The sequence below is a fragment of the Atractosteus spatula genome, chromosome 10, assembly GCF_055471065.1.
Source record: "Atractosteus spatula isolate fAtrSpa1 chromosome 10, fAtrSpa1.hap1, whole genome shotgun sequence".
Lineage (NCBI taxonomy): Eukaryota > Metazoa > Chordata > Actinopteri > Semionotiformes > Lepisosteidae > Atractosteus > Atractosteus spatula.
This window is the reverse complement of record NC_142715.1, coordinates 8878592-8886949: the sequence shown is the minus strand read 5'-3', so window position 1 is coordinate 8886949 and position 8358 is coordinate 8878592. Positions and strand designations below refer to the sequence as shown.

Genomic DNA, 8358 nt, shown 5'->3' with positions numbered 1-8358 from the left:
AGATTGTGAAGACAACTGCACCCTAGCAGATCAAAATATTACACAAAGGCTTTAAAGCACACTCTGAATCGATCCGAAAATTTGATTTCCGCGAACCGTTTAGGCTCCAACAGGCAACGTGGCGCTTCTCCTGCAAAGCATTTACTTTACTGGTGCTTTTAACACACCGTTTTATTTAGCTTGTCAGGATGGCTGAGTGGTCTCAGGCGCCAGACTCTAGAACTCTTGTCTTTCCATTGCTTGGGTGTCCCGGTCCTCGGAACAGAGGGGTCGGTTCATATCCCACTCCTTACAGCTATTACCTTGCATGTTTTCCGACTGTTGTGCTCGCTAACACGGAAAAATGGAGAAACCAGTTTGCGGGCACATGATAGGCAGGGAAATGCTTCGTTAACTCTTCAATGTGATCAGCAGAAAGTCAAATTAGCTTCTATTTCTGCCTTAAGAATTGTTTGGGCTGCCTGTAATCGAGGAAAGATTTACTGCAAGGTATGCATTCAAATGTGAAAGACCGCAATAAAAAAAAACAGAAAAAGATTTATTAAAACATTGTTTATCTTGCAGTTTCTCCTGTATTTCACTAAATGTGGCATTGTGAATTCAACCTGTAGCCCTACGGAATGCAGTCACTCTCCCAGTGACAGCGGCAGGAGCCGAGACGATTACAGTATATCAGAGCTCGAACAGAGTTCGAAAATCGAGGCAAAGTGAAACATTTGTATTAAACTTTCCTATGTGCCTGGCCGTACTGAAGTATTTGTAGCTGTATTTCAGCTTCTGTCTATTTCTATACTTTACAGTAGTGTTTAGCCAGAGAAGAGAGATACAAGCGCTATACCCCCACAGTAACCGTCGATTCCAATAACCTTAACTAAAGCAGGAAGATCAGTTTCTGCTGGACACAGCTTTTAACTTTTAAAAGTTTTTATTGATACACAAGCAATAACAAGTTACACTATTAAGTTCTTACATAAAATTAAATAAAATACAAAAGCGAAGAATAAAAACACTAGACAGATTTTGTGCAAGGCAAGAGGCATCACAAAAAAAAGTTTCCAACATGACCTGCTGAAACATGACCTGTGATCCATCACCACTTGATTGCAACATGCTTGGGCCATAATGTCAACTTCCAGACCCTCTCAGTCTCTTTCTCCCCAAATCTTCTCCGGTGGATCAAAATGTAGTCTCTCAAATAAGACACAGCCTTCTGTATCACTGACAGAGGCAGGGTTTTTTCCATTCTATATACCAATGTAGTTCTAGTCTTCCATAAAGCTTCCCTTAGGCAACAGATGACCTGCCAGGCTTTGCTTTCTTCCGATTTTGATAGCTTCTCAAGTCCATGTCCATAGAGCACTACCTGGGGGTCACTTATACCGCAAGCCAGAAAACACCTTATCCAGCTGTTAGCCAATGTCCACACCTCTTTTGCGATGCCACAGTCCCACAGGACGTGCCGGATGGATTCTTCTTGTCCGCATCCTTCCACTGGACACCTTGATGTCTTCCCCATGCCTCTCGAATGCATCACAGCCCTTGTTGGTAAAACTTCATGTGCAATCAACCAGCACATATCTCTGTGTCTATTCAACAAAACTGTGTGGCCAACCCTTTTCCAAACATGGCTGGGATCCCCAGCCACGAGGCCACGAATGTGACATACTGCACCTCTACCCTGCACAACAAGTTCCAACCTTCTTGCGCTTGTCAACACATCCAGTGCCTCATTCTCCAAATTCTGTTCCCTTAAAAATTTCTTTATGATAAAATAAGAATACGGGAGGTTAAAAGCAACGGGTGCTGTTAAAGGGATCTCTAAAACTTTCAATGTCCTTAAATAAAAACCACACAAAAAGCGAGACATAAAGGATACTTTCCCCCTGTTCCCTACCGCTAAAGACAAATGTAATGATACATATTTGTACATTAGGAAAGTGAACAGTTCAGGCATGCCTTTTCCACCCATTTCCACCTTTTTTTCTACAACCACCCTCTTTACTCTCTCCCATTTTGACCTCCAGAAAAAATAAAAAATAGCCCTCTTTAAAACCAGTAAAACAGACCTTGATGGCATAAAAACAGCGCTGACAAACAACAGTAGTGGTAAAATTACAGTCTTGACAACTAAAACCTTGCCTTCCATTGTTAATTCCCGTAAACTCCACAGACCGATCTTGCTTTTGACTTTCCCTACCACCCTCTCCCAATTCCTACTCCCCATCCCATTTCTGTCAAAGTTTATTCCCAAAATCTTTATTTCATCTCTACGAATTGTGATTCCCACATTTTCCTCTTCACTCCAGTTTCCATATTGCATCAGCACACATTTGTTTTTATTCAGCTTGGCCCCTGATGCTCCGCAAAACTGGGTTGTCACCTCCAAGCTATTTCTGACTCCCTTATAATCTGTACAAAAAACATTTACATCGTCCATGTATAGTACAGTTCTCACCTCTTGGGCCCCACTCCCAGGGATTTTAATGCCTTCAATCCCATTCTCCATTCTCAAGGCTTGTGCCAGTGGTTCTATACAGCAAACAAAAAGGAGTGGGGATAACGGACAGCCTTGGCGAACACCGCAACTCACATTAACCACATTTGACATGCTGCCATTAATCATTATTCTACTTCCTATACCCTTATATAATAACCTTACCCAAGTGAGGAACCTGGTTGAAAGCCCCATCTTTTGTAGTACTCTAAACATATACTCATAAGAGATACGATCATAAGCTTTCTCAAAATCCAAGTTTAAAACCGCCAATCCAATATTCCTCTCTCTCGCATAACCTATGGTATCTCTAATCAGTATCAGGCTGTCCGTGATCCTCCTCCCTGCCACTCCACAAGCTTGATCTGGATGAATGACTTCACTCAGGACAGATTTTAATCGAAGCGTTAAACACTTGGAAAGCAGTTTAAGATCACAATTCAATAAAGTTATCGGTCGCCAATTTGCCAGGTCTGTGCGATCATTCTTTTTGAATAGTAAGATCACAACTCCCGTCTTAAAGCTGTCCGGCAGTTCTTCTAAAAACTCAAATTCTTTAAAAATGGTTAAAAGATCCAATGCTAAAATATCCCAAAAGGCCCTGTAAAACTCAATGGGTAGACCATCCAACCCTGGAGTCTTACCCGTTTTGAAGGTCTTCAAACTTTCCATTAACTCTTCTACAGAAAGGCCTTTTGATAACACAGTATCATCTTTTACACTTTTTGGAATGACTTGCACAAATTTTTCTAACAAATCCTTAGACACTTGTTTCTTTCCAAACAACTCCCCATAGAAATCCTCAGCTACAGTCAACATGTCTTCCATACTAGTTTGCAAAACCCCCTCTCGTCCCTTCAATGCAGACATTAGTCCCCTCCCTACAACCCTTTTCTTGAAAAAGAATCTTGTACATTTTTCACCTTCTTCAAGCTCTTTCACTTTGCTTTGAAACATGATTTTTTTAATCTTTTCTCTAGAGAGATTTAAAAGCTCATTCTTTAATTCTTTGATTTCCTCACTGAAGTCCCACCCCTCTTCTAATAACTTAACATACCTCTGCAATCTCTTTTGTAATCCGTTTTCAACCCTTCGTATCCTAGCCTGTTTTCTCCTCCCCATCTCTATGAAAAATGCTTTTGTACGGTCCTTTACCTCCTCCCACCACTGTGCTCTTGTGCCAAACAGGTCGTACAAAGTCTGCCATTCCTTATATCTTTCCCTGAACCTGCTCCTCACTTCCTCATCCTCCAGAAGTGAAATATTCAGCTTCCACACACCCTTCCCCACAGTAACAACTGTTGGAATAGCAAGTGCACATGACAGTAAACAATGGTCAGAGAAAAAAACAGGGGTTAAGCCTGCAGTTGTGCAAGTAAAATCACGTATCAAAATAAAATCTATACGTGAGGCTTGGGTCCCATTAGACTTGTGCCATGTGAAACCTGCCCTCCCCTGACTATGAAGTTTGAGGGCATCTTTCAGTTTAAAATCTTTACATACAGTTTGCAATAATATTGATGATTTATCAAATTGGACCCGTCTCTCACCCCTCATTCTGCCTTCTCTTTCTAAAAGGCAATTAAAATCCCCAGCTAAAACCAGTGGTTCCCATCCCAATAAATATTCTCTCAATTCCTGAATTAGGACATATCTGTCGTGTGGGCAACTCGGACAATACACATTTAAAAGTTTAAATTTGACATTCATGAAACCCAGATACACCACCAGTGCTCTCCCTGGTTTCACTACAAGGTACTGATGTACCTCTACCATCTTATTTTTAATTAAAACAGCTATACCATCAGATTTATTCTCATTGGACCCACTCCAAATTGATGGGCCCAATGTCCACAGTTCTTCCATATCCTTATAGCTGTTTTTAAAAGGTAATCCACACTCCTGTAACAACATAATATCAGCATTTACCTTACTCACAAATGATAATATAGTCCTTGCCCTTAACTTGGATCGAATGCTTCTCACATTTATGGACACAATGTTCAGAGCCATACTTGATGTTAGACCAGGGAAGACTAAAAACTCTGGCTAGAATCATTCAGTCTGTGACACCTACTATACAGGCCTTTTTCTTTTTCCATTTGCTCTCCTTGCCTCCTCCTCCACCACCCCCACCATCAATAGGATGGTTCTCCACCTGCCCTCCTTGAGTCTCTAGTTCTAAAGCTGGATCAGTAGGATTGGAGAGAACTAATCCCATGGGAGAACCTGCCATCTGAGGACTCTGAAAATGATCTTCCCTCACTTTTCCACTCGGAGTTAGATCACTTTCTATATCAGATGTCTCAGCAGACCTTTTAGCCTGCACCCTTTGTTCTATACATTCCATTTGAGCGCTTTCAGTCTCCACAGGTGGCAGACGATCAGGAGAGATGCTACCACTCAATTCAGAGTCCACCTCACTTTCCACATTATCATCATTCTCTTCTACCTCAGCCTCATCTCCTTCACTCCATTCTGAACCCTCGCTCTCTTTTCCACTACTTTCTTCAACGTCAACCACATCCAGTTCCTGATCCAGAACCACTGCTCCAGCCCTAAATGCCTCTTCAAACTCTTCCTGCTTTTGCATCGGTCTTCCCAGTTTTGTTCTATTTGCAAAAGAATTTGGACAGTCTTTAAACACATGACCTTCACACTCACATAGATTGCATTTCCTCACGCTTGTACATTCAGTATATGCATGTCCAATTTCCTTGCACTTACCACACACCACCTTTGTACAGGCATCCACAAAGTGACCCAGCTCCCCACATCTCCTGCACAGTTTTGGCTGCCCTTGGTAGAACACAAGGCCTCTATTTTCACCTAATCCAATCAAGGAAGGAATGTGTTTAAATCCACCATAACCATTTTTGTCTTCATGCAACGAAATAGGTACTCTCCATGCACAGTTCCAGATGCCATCATCATCCAAGACTTTCTGAGGCTCACCTTTCACTAAACAATACTTAGACAACCATGTCACAATATCTTCCTTCATCACCATCTCATTAAACATGCGAACAATCACAGTTCTATTAGAAAGATCCGTCAGCTTCTGCCATTCAAACATTCTAATCAGGCCCACATCTTTTTTCTCCTCTATTTTTCTCCCAAATTCTTCCAATAACTTTGCCGATTTGAAACTAATGTCAAAACCAATTCCCTTCGGCAAAGTAATTAAGCAATTGACATCTAATGCCTTAACCTTTAACTCTTTCTGTAACACCTTCCTTGAAAAGTCCAACCGTGAAATATCACCCGAGTGAGCCGAGCCCTCACCACTCTTGTACACCAAACGCGCGCAAAAGTAACGGCGCATGCCGACCCTACAGGCCGCCATGGCCGTTACAAATGTGTCAAAACTAAACAAAAACCAAACCTAAGCCTCTTCTGTGCACCAAACCCTATCCCCTTAATCTTATAATCGTACACAAACTCTACTCTCAACTTCTGGGCTTTAACCCTGTAAATCTCCAACACTGGCTGGGGGCGCTGTGTGTTCAGGCTGAGCGGTTATATGAGAAAAGACTCAGCGAGCTGCAGGCGCGGCTCATTACTCTGCGCTCCCCGTGAGGAATGCGCGCGTCCTCCCTCCTTTATTACCTTCATACACTCCTCTCAAACCACAGCAAACTCGGTGAACATTTACTGGGTCTTTCTTTCCGAGATCACAGGCAGAAACAATAAACACGCTGAAAACAGGAAGGTATTCCTGATCGTAGGCGAAGATGCGCAAAAATAAATCTCCTAAAATCCAATAAAGTCCTGTCACGTCCAGGTACTATTCTGGTGTATCTGAATAGTTATGGAAATGTTGTTACAAAAAAGAGACAAATTAACTTTTTTATTTCATTCGAGCTGTAAATTTGAAAATGTTTTATTTTCAATTATCTAAATAATACAAAACACAATCACTCATCGTAAGCGTCTGACCATTGATATTCCGGAATTATGAGCCCGTACACAGGCATTGCGAAATCACACGCTCACAAGCAATTCAACGAATATGATGCTTTTCAGGGGCTGAATATTAGACACGAGTCATCGTGCGGAGTTTTTTCCTCCTGTACCGCAGTCTTTGCTTCGGAACACCCCTCTTGCCGCATGTGCGCTTTATTTTCGATTTTCTGTATAGAACACCGAATATCTTGAAGAAGTCTGGCAAGCGAGGACTGCTGGATTATTGACGTATAAACATTGGTTCAAAATCAACATCCTCTGCTATTGCCGTTGCTTCTTTGATAGTTTCTTCAAATTCCTCATCTGACTTTCAATATCAAGGGATATTGTGCATAATACCATACTATCTGTAGCTTTCTTTTGATCGCCTGTTTTATTAAAATGCCAGCCTATTTTACAGTTATTTTAGATGTTTGGCAAGGTGTAATATCCTCCCTCGCATCCTCAGCTAAAATATTTTAAAAGTACAACAAAATTACATTATATTGAACAGCACTAGGTTAACATTTAGAATTCAAATTAAGGTAAATATACGAAAATATTAAAATATAACTCCGGGGATCTGTCGTTTTTGCTTGTCAAGTTCTCAGATAATTTTGCATTGTATTTTTAATTATTTTAGCTGAGGATGCAACAGGAGTATAAGTGAATTTTCCCGCCACACATTGGAACATAAATTTCCATGGGTGAATACTATCTGCTTGAAAGTTTCCCTTGTCGGTAATTATTGGAAATTCCCGGTAATGTTGACTCTACTGCAGTCTTTACCTCTGACCAACCCTCAATTGTTTACTACTGCAAATATCAAAATAGTTAAGGTTTTGCGGACAAATTAAATATCTGTGGTGATGATGTTTACTATGGGAGGAAGTGCGTCCCTGGGTGGGCTTAAAACACCCAACGTTGGGTTAAGAGCCGAACACGCCAACCAAATGCACCACAGAAACGCTTACCCGCCGCTTTTTGGCATTTACATACTTTTGGTGAACACAAAATTCGCTCACATTTCATCTTTCGTAAGATATATGATTTAAAAAAGTTCCACAAAGGAAATGAATACATGCATTAAACCAAATCAAGCCCTCTGTGAGTGTCCCAAATGATCTGTTCTGTAAAACAAGACAGGAAGAAAGGTTACGCTAGAATTTGAACGCAGGATTTCCTCTTTATTAAACAGGTGCTTTAACCAGCTAAACCACGGCGCCGGCAGAGCACTATGCTTACAGCCGCATGGACATACTGCTGCTCTGAGACATCTGCGTTCGGTGTGCGCTGAGCCTGCTCGCCGAGCAAGTTGCCTCCTTTTCATGCACTAGCAGCCTTGATACTAAGAGACAGGATGAGAAATGGCTTTTATCTGGCACTTTTCATATCCAAGGAGATTAATGTGCTTTCCGTGTACAACAGGGTGTCCTCTATACTCGCCACTGAAGCACAGGACACGCCTGGTGGATTGACATCATTCAAGCAAAATAGTGAAATGGCAGGTGGAAGAGGAAAATGACCATCAAGAAGAAAGATGATCTTGAGCGCGCCAACTCATGTCCGAAGGGGCTGACTCCCTCGACAAGGTGGCCGAGTGGTTAAGGCGATGGACTGCTAATCCATTGTGCTCTGCACGCGTGGGTTTGAATCCCATCCTTGTCGTCTCGAGCTTTTGACTTGTGATCCGTTTCTATGTCGGGTTTGTGCACTTTTGCTACTGTAGTAGAGCAGTAATATTTCTAGCATTGGCTGAACATGGCTTACAACAGTAGCTGACAGACAATAGTCTCTTAATATTTAAGACACCTGAAGAAGGCTCCACGGCCGAAACATTGTGTTCTCTTTCTTCTTTTTTTCAGCATGGAATAAACCTATTACTTGGTCTTAATATTTAGGTTACACTTATGTTTTGT

At 41.6% G+C, this 8358-nt stretch overlaps 1 non-coding gene across 1 annotated transcript; it reads left to right on the top strand.

The window, feature by feature from the left end:
* The first annotated feature begins 8025 nt into the window (after nucleotides 1-8025).
* trnas-gcu (transfer RNA serine (anticodon GCU)) lies at nucleotides 8026-8107 on the top strand. Its single transcript has one exon. It is a non-coding gene; the product is annotated as a tRNA-Ser (tRNA).
* Nucleotides 8108-8358: the final 251 nt, after the last annotated feature.